The following is a 13510-nucleotide window of genomic DNA, read 5'->3' as shown; positions in this document are numbered from 1 at the left end:
CAGTGATACAGCCAGGACCTGCACAAGGCCCAAAACATGTGGTCAGCTTCACTGTGAGTGGATCTGAGGCTGTAGAAAAACATGCACCATTACTGGTTTCAAAACTTAGTTAAAGAGGATTTTAGGGTGTGAGTAAGGGAATATTTTTTTCACTGACATTTGTGTTTTATTTGGAGGAGCTACTGTACAATTGCGCTCATTTCACATGCTAGCAAGGAAATCCTCAAGACCCTTCAAACTAGGCTTCAACAATATTTGAACTGAGAACTCCAGATGTATAAGCTGGATTTAGAAAAAGCACACGAATCACTGATCCAATTGTCAACATTTGTTGGATTATAGAAAAAGCAAGATAATTCCAGAAAAACATCTACTTCTGCTTCATTCAGTTCAGTCGCTCAGTCGTGTCCGACTCTCTGCAACCCCATAAGCTGCAGCACACCAGGCCTCCCTGTCTATCACCAACTCCCAAAGTCCACCCAAACCCATGTCCATTGAGTCGGTGATGCCATCCAACCATCTCATCCTCTGTCATCCCCTTCTCCTCCTGACCTCAATCTTTCCCAGCATCAGGGTCTTTTCAAATGAGTCAGCTCTTCACATCAGGTGGCCAAAGTATTGGAGTTTCAGCTTCAGCATCAGTCCTTCCAATGAACATCTCGTTTAGGATGGACTGGTTGGATCTCCTTGCAGTCCAAGGGACTCTCAGGAGTCTTCTCCAACACCACAGTTCAAAAGCAATAATTCTTCGGCTAAAACCTTTGACTGTGTGAATCGCAAAAACTAAATTGTGATTTATTTAAACTAAATTATGAGAAATTCCTAAAGAGATGGGGATAGCAGTCAACTTACTTCCCTCATGGGAAACCTGCATGCAGGACAAGAAGCAACAGTTAGAACTGGATATGAAACAAAGAACTGGTTCGAAATGGGGCAAAAATGTACGTCAAGGCTGTATGTTGTCACCTTGCTTATTTAATGTATATGGAGAGTACATCATGGAAATGATGGGCCCATCATGGGCTGGATGAATCACAAGCTGGGATCAAGACCGCTGGGAGAAATAACAACAACTTCAGATGTGCAAATGATATTACCCTCATGGCTGAAATTGAAGATCCTGTTGATGAGAGTGAAGGAGCAGAGTGAAAAGGCTTGTTTAAAACTCAATTTTCAGAAAATGAAGATCATGGCATCTCATCCTATCACTTCATGGAATCAGAAGAGGGAAAAGTGAAAACAGTGGCAGATTTTATTTTCTTGAGCTCCAAATTCACTGTGGACAGTGACTGCAGCCAGGAAAGTAAAAGAAGCTTGCTCCTTGGAAGAAAAGCTACGACCAAGCTAGACAGCATATTAAAAAGCAGAGACATCACCTGCTGACAAAGGTTCCCATAGACAAAGCTATGGTTCTTCCAGTAGTCATGTACACATGTGAGATTTGGGCCATAAAGAAGTTTGAGGGCCAAAGAATTAACGTTTTTGAACTGTGGTGCTGGAGAAGACTCTTGAGAGTCCCTTGGACACCAAAGAGATCAAACCAGTCAATCCTAAAGGAAAGGAATCCTGAATATTCATTGGAAGGACTGATTCTGAAGCTGAATCTCCAATACTTTGGCCACCTGATGCAAAGAGTCAACTCATTGGAAAAGATCCCGATGCTGGGAAAGATTGAGGGCAGGAGGAGAAGGGGATGACAGAGGATGAGATGGTTTGATATCCTCACTGACTTGAAGGACATGAGTTTGAGCAAGCTCCGTGAGTTGGCTATGGACAGGGAAGCTGGCATGCTGCAGTCTTTGGTCCAGGTGTGCTGGATTCTCAAAGAATTAGACAGGATTTATTGACTGAAAAGTGACAATCAGAAGTCCCTACTCCTCTGCCTGATTGCTAAACTGAAGTGTCTTTATTATGAGACATAATCTGACCTCGCTCACCTGTGAAGAGAAGAGATTAACACATTCCTTCTAAAGGCTGGCCCTTCATTAAGATGTTTTAAAGACTGGTGGCCCTATTTACTTTGCTTCCTCATAGCCTATCCCTCTCTATTCGGCCTTTTAACTGTGTTTCTACACATGTCACTCTCTGGTAATATAAACGAACCTGGCCTTCTGACCTCTAGGAGTTGGTTATTTTGAGACATTAATATGTCATCTCAGTGAGCCAGCATTCTGAATAAAGTCATATTCCTTGCTACAACACATCTCCTCCAATTCATTGGCCTGTCATGTGATGAGCAGAGTGGGCTTCAACTTAACAACGCTGGGATCATTAGTTCAGATACGGCACTTGCTATGATGAATTTACTTCAGACATAGAGGGAGGGGCATGAGGTCTCTGTCCTCAGCTGTGTGGCTTCCTGGTAGGCCTGTACCTTCTGGGGCCACAGGAAGACTCTGGATGTCCTCTCAGATTTTAGCTGAGAACCTCCTTCTTTCTGTCAGTTTTTCAATCAGAACTTCCTAGTTTTCATCAGATTTAAACTCAGAATCTCCTAGTTTCTGTAATTTACCTAAAAACCTCATATTTTCTGAAATTTTGCTTCAGAACCTCCATCTTTTTGTCAGATTTTCACTCATAATCTCCTAGTTTCTGTTAGATTTTATCTCTGAGTCCCTGGTTTCTTTCAGATTTTACTTCAGAACCTCTTCATTCTCTCAGATTTTACCTGAGAACATCCTAGGTTCTGTCAGATTGTACCTCAGAACTTCCCAGTTTCTGTCAGATATTACCTCAGACCCCCTACTTTCTGTCAGACTTTACAACAGAATCCCACTTTCTGTCTGATTTTACCTCAGACAACCATTGACCAGTTTCTGTCAATTTCACTTTAGAATGCCCTAGTTTCTGTCAGATTTTACCTAAGGGGTCCCTAGTTTCTGTCAGATGTAACCTTGGAGCCCTTAGTTTCTGCGAGATTTTGACAAAGGAGTCCCTAGTTTCTATCAGACTATACTTAAGTATTGCCTCGTTTCTGTCAGATTTTACCTCCGGAGACTGTAATTCTGTCAAATTTTACTTCAGAACCACCTAGTTTCTGTCAGATTTTACCTCAGAACCCCCTAATTTCTGTCTGATTTTACCACGAAACCACCTAGTTTCTGTCAGATTTTACCTAAGGAGAACCTAGTTTCTGTCAGATTTTACTACGGAATCCCTTAGTTTCTGCCAGATGTTACTTCAGAGACTCTCTAGATTCTCTCAGATTTTATGTCAGAACCCCCTAGTTTCTGTCAGATTGTACCAAAGGAGTCCCTAGTTTCTCTCAGATTATAGCTCGGTATCACTTAGTTTCTATCAGATCTTACCTCTGGAGCCTGTAATTCTATCAGATTTTATCTCAGAACCACCTAGTTTCTGTCTGATTTTACCACAGAGTCATCTGATTTCTGTCAGATTTTACCACAGAACCCCTTAGTTTCTGTCAGATTTTAACCTCAGTTCAGTTTAGTCGCTCAGTCCTGTCTGACATTTTGCGATCCCATGGACTGCATCATGCCAGGCTTCCTTGTCCATCACCAACTCCTGAAGCTTGCTCAAACTCATGCCCATTGAGTCGATGATATCATCCAACCATCTCATCCTCTGTCGTCCCCTTCTCCTCCTCAGAAGCCCCTATACTATGTGAGATTTACCTAAGGAAAACCTAGTTTCTGTCAGATTTTACCACAGAACCCATCAGTTTCTGTCAGTGTTTACCCCAGAATCCCCCTGGTTTCTCACAGATTTTACCTCAGGAGCCCCTAGTTTCTGTCAGATTTTACCACAGAACCAACCTAGTTTCTGTCAGATTTTACCCTAGAAGCCCTTGGCTTCTGTTAGATTTTCCATCAGAAGCCCCTAGTTTCTGTCACATTTTACCTTAGTACCACCTAGTTTCTACCTAGTTCTTACCTCAGAAGCCTCCAGTTTCTGTAACATTTTACCTCCATATCCCCTGATTTCTGTCAGATTTTACCTAAGAACCCCCTCGTTTCTGTCAGATTTTACCAAAAGAGTCCCTAGTTTCTCTCAGACTATACCTCAGTATCATCTAGTTTCTATCTGATTTTACCTCTGGAGCATGTCATTCTGTCAGATTTTACCTCAGAACACCCTAGTTTTTGTCAGATTTTATGTCAGAAGCCCCTAGTTTATGTCAGATTTTACCACAAAACCCATTATATTCTGTCAGATTTACCTAAGGAGAACCTAGTTTCTCTCAGATTTTACCACAGAACCCCTTAGTTTCTGTCAAGTCTTACCTCACAACCTCCCTACTTTCTCACAGATTTTACCTCAGGAGTCCCTATTTTCTGTCAAATTTTACCTCAAAATCCCCTCGTTTCTGTCATATTTTACCTCTGAACCCCCTAGTTTCTGTCAGATTTCACCTCAGAAGCCCTTATTTTCTACCACAGCTCACCTCAGTAGTCCCTAGTTTCTGTTAGATATTACCTCAGAACCCCTTCATTTCTGTCAAATTTTACCTCGGAAATCCCTAATGTCTGTCATATTTTACCTCAGAACCCCCTAGCTCTTTCAGATTTCACCAGAGAATGCCCTAGTTTCTGCCAGATTTTACCTCAGAAGACTAGTTTCTGTTAAATTTTACCTCAGTATCCCTTAATTTCTGTCAAATTTCCCCTCAGAACTGCCTAGTTTCTGTCAGATTTTGCCACAGAACCCTTTTGTTTCTGTCAGATTTTTAACCACACAACCCTCTAGTTTCTGTCAAATTTACCTCAGAACCCCTAGCTTCTTTCTGTCAGATTTTGCCTAGGAAGGTCGTAATTTTTGTCAGTTATCACTTCAGGAAACCCTAGTTTCTCTCAGGTTCTGCCTCGGAACCCCCTAGTTTCTGTCAGATTTGATCTCAGTAATCCCTAGTTTCTGTCTGACTTTTCCTCAGACCCGTCACCTCGAGTTTCTGTCAGATTTTTCCTCAGAATCCCCTAGTTTCTGTCAGATTTTACCTCTGAACGCCGTAGTTTTTGTCACATTTCACCTCAGTAATCCCTAGTTTCCTAAGGCCCACTTGACTTCACATTCCAGGATCTGGCTCGAGGTGAATCATCATACCATTGTGATTATCTGGGTCATGAGGATCTTTTTTGTACAGTTCTTCTGTGTATTCTTGCCAGCTCTTCTTAATATCTTCTGCTTCTGTTAGGTCCATAATATTTCTGTCCTTTATTGTGCCCATATTTGGATGAAATATTCCTTTGGTATCTCTAATTTTCTTGAAGAGATCTCTTGTCTTTCCCATTCTATTGTTTTCCTCTATTTCTTTACATTGATCACTGAGGAAGGCTTTCTTATCTCTCCTTGCTATTCTTTGGAACTCTGCATTCAAATGGGTATATCTTTCCTTTTCTGCTTTGCCTCTTGCTTCTCTTCTTTTCACAGCTGTTTGTAAGGCCTCCTCAGACAACCATTTGCCTTTTTGCATTACTTTTTCTTGAGGATGGTCTTGATCCCTGCCTCCTGTATAAGGTCACAAACCTCCATCCATAGTTCTTCAGGCACTCTGTCTATCAGATCTAATCCCTTGAATCTATTTGTCACTTTCGTCATAACTGAATGGTCTCGTGGTTTTCCCTACTTTCTTCCATTTAACTCTGAATTTGGCAATCATGAGTTCATGATTTGAGCCACAGTCAGCTTCTGGTCTTGTTTTTGCTGACTGTATAGAACTTCTCCATCTTTAGCTGCAAAGAATATAATCAGTCTGATTTTGATATTGACCATCTGGTGATGACCATGTGTGGAGGTTTCTCTTGTGTTGTTGGAAGAGGGTGTTTGCCATGACCAGTGCATTCTCTTGGCAAAATTCTGTTAGGCTGGCTGTACTCCAAGGCCAAATTTGCCTGTTACTTCAGGTATTTCTTGACTTCCCACTTTTGCATTCCAGTCCTCTATATTGAAAAAGACATCTTTTCTGGGTGTTAGTTCTAGACGGTCTTCTAGGTCTTCATAGAACCATTCAACTTCAGCTTCTTCAGCATTACTGGTCAGGGCATAGACTTGGATTACTGTGATATTGAATGGTTTGCCTTGGAAATGAACAGAGATCATTCTATCTGATTTCAAACAACATTGATTGTATTATTACTAAAATTAAAAGAAAATATGGCACCATAAGCAGGAGGAACAACAAATGATTTGGCAATCATGGCTGCTAAGGCAGCTGACACTGCAAATTGCCAAAATGTATCTCCACACCAGCCATCCATCTTGAAAGACTGGAAACAACTGTAGGGGCTAAACCTCACTTCAATGTCTTTATTCTTGGAATTCTTAGACCATAAATGAAATATTTAAGAAAGCCCTTTCCCCACCTCTCCAGGAATGCTTCTTGTATCACTGGAAATCCTTAAAAGAGTTAAATCATAGACTCTGGATTTATCTAAGCAAATATATTTAACTGGAATATAAGCTTCATCTTTAATAAATTGAACAATTCTGGGCATTAATAGGTAGTTCCTTAAATGTCCTTGCATTTCATATCTCTGTGTTCCATTTTGGAGGGTCTTACATTTAAGTCCATTTATTTAAGGGTTGTTGGTTTACTGGGAAATGAGTTATAATCTTACCATCTAACTTGTATGCAACTTCAACTCTGATTTCCATAAATATGTCCAAAATATCAGAATTTTGGGGTACCAATGCAGTAAATCCATTAATCATATGAGCATATTTAATCAAAACAAGGTCCAACCAGACACACCTTCTTTCCCTTCCTGCAGTTACACCAAACTCTCTATCCCTTGTTTGTAATAATTCTCCAATTTCATTGTCTTGCTCTGTAGGAAAGGGACCAATTCCAACTCTAGTTGTATAAGCTTTCACAACTCCATACACTTCTCCAGCATTTTAAGGGGGCATACCCAAGTCAGTACAAACACCTTCAACTGTACAGTTCAAAGAGGTTATGAAAGGAGAAATTTCAAAATCAGTATCTAGCAGTTCTGCATTTGCACCTTCTACCAAGATTTTCTTTGATGGTCCATGGAAAGCCTCATATAGGAAATAAACTCCATATATCTTGCAGTTGGTTTCACCCTTTCCATATAACCCTTGAATTTTTGGAATTCATCTTCAATGTCTATTTCCGAAGTGGGGTATGTAGATTTGTAGTGGTTAGCAGACCTTGGAACCGCTCAGAAAAGCCATCAAAGTCAGAAACAAGATCACAAATCCTAAGTCCACTCTCGTCCTCTTTAGAAGAATGAACGGGGCACATGCCATTTTTGTGGTACCCAAATTTTTTCCTGCTTGTTCTCCTCTCTGTTGTTCCTGGATACCACCAGCTGTTTGATGAAAATCAAGCACAATATGAGCTCTGGCAGGTATGAGAAGCCTTTGTCCCAGCCTTCCAGACCTTTCCCTTGTTGAATGTTTTTTTCTGCTTCCTCAAACAATCCGCCTAGATGAATTGCCACATCATTTCCGATGAATGCAGTAATATTCAGGCTCCACTGGGAGCCGGAATTATTCCACTGGGTAATTAGTCCACTGGGTAAAAGATGAAAATCACCCTCCACAGAATCTACAGCTGTTCAGGCCAGCGTTATTTCCTCCCTGGCAGTGGCACAGAGCGTTGGTGTCCTGCACTAGCAGATCCCCCACCTTCCCCTTGGCTTCACTGACCCGCTGCCCACCGAGCACCAGGGTCACCAGGTTCCCTCCAGGCTGCTCCCTGGGGCGGCCTCAGTCGCCTTGGACAAGGAGGATGCCCCCAGGTTGGTGTCGGCAAACGCCCTGGGTCCAGAGAGACGAGAAGAGCCTGACGGGGTCGGGGGCGGCTGGGAGTGTGTGAACTGGATTCCTCTGTAAATTTAAGTTTGAGAGTCTAGTATAAAATATAACATATATTTGAAAAAATAACATTGGTAACACAGTCAATTTCTTAACCTGATATTAGAATTTGTCTAACTTTCTAATTTTTCATTTTGTGTAGAGTATTTGAATCAATATTTAATGATAGTGGTTTGTAGTATTCCCTTTTCCTGGTTTGGTTGTCTGGTTGTTTCTTTAAACTTGATTGATTGATTGATTGATTGATTGATGGCTGTGCTGGGCCTTCCTTGCTCCTGCTGTGGGGCGGCACGGCCGCTCTTCATTTCACTCAGCTGGCTTCTCACTGGGGTGGATTCTCTTGTTGCAGAGCACCTGCTTGGGACAGGGAGCTTCAGCAGTTCTGCTTTCCTGCTGAGTTGCTCTGCAGAATGTGGGAGCTTCCTGAACCTGATACTGAAACCATGTCCCTTTCATCAACAGGCAGATCCTGAAACACAGGAAAACAAGGGAAGTCCTATAAATTTCCCTGTTATGTTTATGGGTTGTATGTAAAACACTTTAAGGGCTTTCTCAAAGAACCACATATTTTGCATCTTTTGCAATGCTTAAAAAAATACAAATCAAATGTATGGGAAGCATATAACTCCTGAAATTTGTTAGATATTTACACTAAATAAGGATCCATTATGTCTTTTTGTGGAATAATTCCATGACAAAATATTCTGTTTCTTCTAAGCATCTTCATCTGTTTACTTATTGTCTCTACTAGAACAAATGTTGTACTTTCTTAGAGAACTTAGAATTTCATTTCCTTTTTCTGCAAAAATTTCTCCACATGTTACCAGCAGGGGGTGATGTGGGACTGTCCTGGGGTCCTTACACAGCTGCTTAGGGAGCACCACTCACTCCAAAACCTGGGCTGGGGGCGGGGCCTGTGCTCCTGGAGGGACTCAGCAGTGCGTCCTCTCTGGCTGCAGGGACACCTGAGCAGGGACCAGTGCGGTCTCAGCAGGGCCTTCCTCCAGGGGCTGCCAAGGGGGGAGCCCCTCCCTCGCCTACAGTCTGGGCCGTGAGCTGAGCTCCAGCCCCAAGGTCAAGCAGGGGCTGGGTGGGCCCTGGGTGGACTCCATTTGCATCTCAGCCCCTCCTCTCAGAGGCTGGGGGAGAACAGGAGGCCTGGGGCAGCCCAGCCCACTGTGGGGACCAGGGTCCTGTGGGCACCGTGGCCTGGACTCCTCTCCTGCTCGAGCTCCCCTCTCTCTGCACAGGTAGTGACGGCCCCGCACACCAGGGCTCGGTCCCCGGCCTGCCTCAGCCCCCGGGGCGCAGACTCCGGGAACCTTTCCCGCAGCTCCTGCCCCGTCGCCCCCGTGTCTGTGTCTGCAGGCTCCGTCTCCCAGCCTGTGCTGACCCAGCCAGCCTCCCTGTCCGCGTCTCCGGGAGCATCAGCCAGACTCCTGCACCCTGAGCAGCGGCTACAGTGTTGGCAGCTTGCCTAGAACCTGGTACCAGCAAAAGCCAGGGAGTCCTCCCCGGTACCTCCTGTCCTACAACTCAGACTCCCCAAAGCACCAGGGCTCTGGGGTCCCAGCCGCTTCTCTGGATCCAAAGACACCTCGGCCAGGGCAGGGCTCCTGCTCGTCTCTGGGCTGCAGCCCGAGGTCGAGGCTGACTGTTACTATGCTGTAGGTTCCCCAGTGGCTCAGATGATGAAGTGAGACAAACCCCCCTGGGCCACGGACTTTGGCTCTGAGCCTGGTTTCAGTGAGAAGTGTCCATAGCGGGGTTTCCAAGGAAGGCTTCTCTGCACAGAGACCTCTGTGAAGGGAGGGAGGAGACACAGGATCGTGCTGTGACCCGAGACAGCGCAGGCATCCCAGGAACCCACACATCTGACTACAGAGCCCACCTGCCCCTCCCTCAGCCTCTGGAGTAAATTCCCCAGAGCAGGTGCTGTGTCTTCAGCAGAAACGCTCCAGCGCAGCCCTGCTCCTCCTCATCTCCATCCTCTCGTCCCACAGAGTGTGGGTCCCGGGCTGCAGGGACCGGTCCTCAGCTCAGATGCTGACAGGAGCTCTGGCTCCTGCTCCCTGCTCCCTCCTCGTTTCCACGGTGCTGCTAACAGGTCGGCATCTTCTAAAACTCATGGTCCTCCAGGCTCCTAGTAACTGGATGGAGAAGATATGGGGATTTTTCTTCCTTCAGAATGAACTGAGCCCTCACACCAGCTGAGTCCTGAGGGGTCAGCAGAGAAGGCCCTGGCTGCCTCTCAAGACAGGCTATGCTTTCTTCTGCCTCAGGTTCTCTGTCTATGAATTATCTGATGGCACCTCAACTGCAGAAACATTTTTTCCAGGTCCCACGTCCCACTTCTTTATTTTTTCTGAAATCAATCTGGACAGTCACTCATGGTCCTCCTGTTGCAGAGACCTGGACCATCAGGGCCCGTGGCCTCACTGTGATGGGGGTGCAGGAAGATGGGGTTGTGGCCCGCCTGCCCTGGGTCTCCTGGGCCTGCAGACCTGCAGCCGTGGGGCTGGGCTCCATCCTTCCCGGTCCTGAAGGGAGGACAGGGAACAGGCAGCTGGGGAAGTGCGACAAGAAACAGCCTGTCATCTTCTTCTTGGAGAATTTTCAAGTGTCACACACCTTGCATAAATACCTACTACACTTGAAAAACCTTCTGTTTCATGATGAATCTACTCCCAACTATGCATTCAATTTATGTGAAGTCTCAGGGAAAAGCAAAACTAAACAAAAATAGTTCCTGATACTGCTGAAATGCTCCCTGATCATCCATGTGTGATGAACCAGAACCGAACTTGAGACTCATCCTGGTCCATCTTTATGGGGTCGTTGATAATAAATCATTTCCTCTCTGTTTCCAAATACAAACAGAATCCTGCTGTGCCCAGATACACAGGGTCCCTCACAGGTACTTGGCAGGATGATGAAGAAGCAGAAGTTCAGCATCTGTGCCCTGGAGACCTTGGGGGGGATGCTGTCCCACCACTGCACATCCCGCTCCTGCTCCCGGCTTTGTGCTCTGCCCTGAACCCTGACACTTAGGGAAGCTGGGTGCCTCCCTTTCTCTGGGGACTGTATCCTGAGAAGCTCGTCATCTCCAGGTACTGGAAGACCCTCCCCATTAGGACGTGGCTCTCAGATTCATCACTTGCTCATTTTCTCCTCTTTTCCCTCATGACCTCTCCCAATCACGCTCCCTGGTTCTTTATTTGAGATGATATTGGATAAATATCACTCTTTTCAACACACACCATGTAAACCCACCCCTATTAATTCTATGGAGTCTAACACATGAACTTGGACTGTATCCACTGAAGATCAGGTAACAGGTCATAAGGGTTTCTAAGTCCAGCAATGCAGGAGGAAACCCTAAAAAGGATGAGATTCCTATTTATAGCCATAATCTCTTACATCAAGCATTTTAAACAGAAAGGTTATGAAACCAGACTAAAAACATCTCACATATATTGGAGTCACAAATAAACACTGTCAGGATCTGGACATAATCAAGAAAATGACATGTTTTCCCTAAGAACGTCATATTCTCTCGGCAAAGACAGAAATAAGAAGAGAGATGGGCACTTGGGGCTGGGACGCCTCCTGGAGACCCTGCAAACACAACATCAACCACGTTTCAACCTGGGAGAATCATGACAGAATCACGATCAGGTATTACCCATGGACACTCTGGGACTTTGAAGCCTTGAATTTGTTTCGAGGTGGTTGTGCTCTGGTAGTGACCCCAGGAGCCAGGCAGCGCAAACTGAGACATCAGAGAATCTGAAATTACATTAGCGTTCCATATGCGTCTGCAGGTCATTAGTGATCTGGAGAGATCAATGACCAACCACAAACTACACGGAGGGGACTCATTCTGCTGCCCTGGGCGGTGACATCAGAATGACCCTCCTGCAAGTGTGAGAAAGCCCTTCCAGGAGGCTGTGGAGTGAAGTGGGGGAGGAGGAGGTCTGAGCCCAGCAGGGGGCGCTGTGGGCCTGGTCCTGAGAGCTCAGGGTCCTGGCCAGGTGGCTGGCACCGCCTCCCCTGGCTCTTGCCCACGCGGGCAGCAGGGTCGTCACTGGAGGGTGACGTTCCTGCACCTGGGCCCCCAGGGGACGCGGCAGCTCTCAGCTCAGAGCCACGGGCTTGCCCCTCAGTTCCTGCTCCTCTGTCTCGTCCTGGAAGTGATCTGATGTCTAAGCCAAGAGCAATGAACATCGCACAACAGAAATGAACTTGCTTCAATAAACTCTGCCATTATTTCAATTCTTTCTTTCTTATTTTGCTGTATTGTTTCTCATTTTTCAATGTTGTCTAGTGACATATGTGGAAACTGATATTTTATTTTTACCTCCCTAATAATTTCTTTTCCATGTTTTTTAATATTTCTCTTCAATTAAAGAATTTGATAAATATAAAATACCCATTTAATCCAACAGTATCAGCAAATATTTTCATAATAGGAAATAGATTCAAGACAAATATTTCTGTGATATGAGTTGACTCTCTCTAGCATGTATAGCGGAGAAGGCAGTGGCAACCCACTCCAGTACTCTTGCCTGGAAAATCCCATGGATGGAGGAGCCTGGTAGGCTGCAGTCCATGGGGTTTCTAAGAGTCGGACACGACTGAGCGAATTTACTTTCACTTTTCACTTTCAGGCATTGGAGAAGGAAATGGCAACCCACTCCAGTGTTCTTGCCTGGAGAATCCCAGGGATGGGGGAGCCTGGTGGGCTGCCATCTCTGGGGTCGCACAGAGTCGGACAACGACTGAAGCAACTTAGCAGCAGCAGCAGCAGCAGCAGCAGCAGCAGGAAGTATAGAGAAAATAAAATGATCACGTGAATTTTAATAAATAGCTCATTTATCAGGGAATAAAACATGAATACCAAATAAAAGCTTTATCTCACACTGAGATAAGCACCAATTTTGTTCCTCATCTTCCCCAATTATTTCGGAGAGTCTATGCTCCTGCTTAATCTTCTTACACCCTCCACAGCAGAAAGTCAACTGGAGGAAATTTTAAACTTTTCATGTTTGCACCAAGGTGTTCACACACTGTTACTTTTATTTTCCATCATGAGACACATGTTTTCCTGAACTGTTAGATCTGATATTGCCCAGGATGTCACAATTTCATAGTGACGCTGTGAACAGTCCCCTCAAAACCTGAAGTAAAATTAATTCCTTAGGATAGAAGCTTCTTAAAAAAAAGGAGGCTGTCACCCCAAGCCTGGCCATGCAACTCGACATGTGAGAGTCCCTCAGGCCTGCTCCCCCACTGCTGCTCCTGGGACAGAGACCGGAGCTGAGTCAGGGGAGACGCCTGTCCCCTCACACCCCACATGGGCTGTGATGTCCCGGTGGGCTCTCTGCTGCAGGGAGAGTGACTGCTAAGGCCCTGCAGGGAGCACAAGCAGGGGTTTCACTGAGGAAAGAAGAAATGTCCCAGGGATGGGGGGAGCTGTGGGGTGGACGAGACTGTGGGCCGGAGGTGAGGACTCCCCGTCTCCTCCTTCAGCCTCAGACTCTCCAGGGAGGAGCTGGAGGACCCAGGTCACCAGGGTCATGGGGAATATTTGGTAAAAGATACTTTTCCATCACTCACATCTCCTCCATGTGCTGTCCCAGGTCTGTGCGAAGTCCAGAGTGTGCCTTCTTCACGACGAACATGCCGTGGGGCTAACATGCTGAGGGCA

General features: G+C 45.3%; 1 pseudogene; it reads right to left on the bottom strand.

The window, feature by feature from the left end:
- Positions 1–6203: 6203 nt before the first annotated feature.
- On the bottom strand, positions 6204–13484 carry LOC133057979 (adenylosuccinate synthetase isozyme 2-like; annotated as a pseudogene).
- Between the last annotated feature and the right edge of the window lie 26 nt (positions 13485–13510).

The sequence above is a fragment of the Dama dama genome, chromosome 5, assembly GCF_033118175.1.
Source record: "Dama dama isolate Ldn47 chromosome 5, ASM3311817v1, whole genome shotgun sequence".
NCBI lineage: Eukaryota > Metazoa > Chordata > Mammalia > Artiodactyla > Cervidae > Dama > Dama dama.
This window is presented reverse-complemented; position numbering and strand designations above follow the sequence as displayed.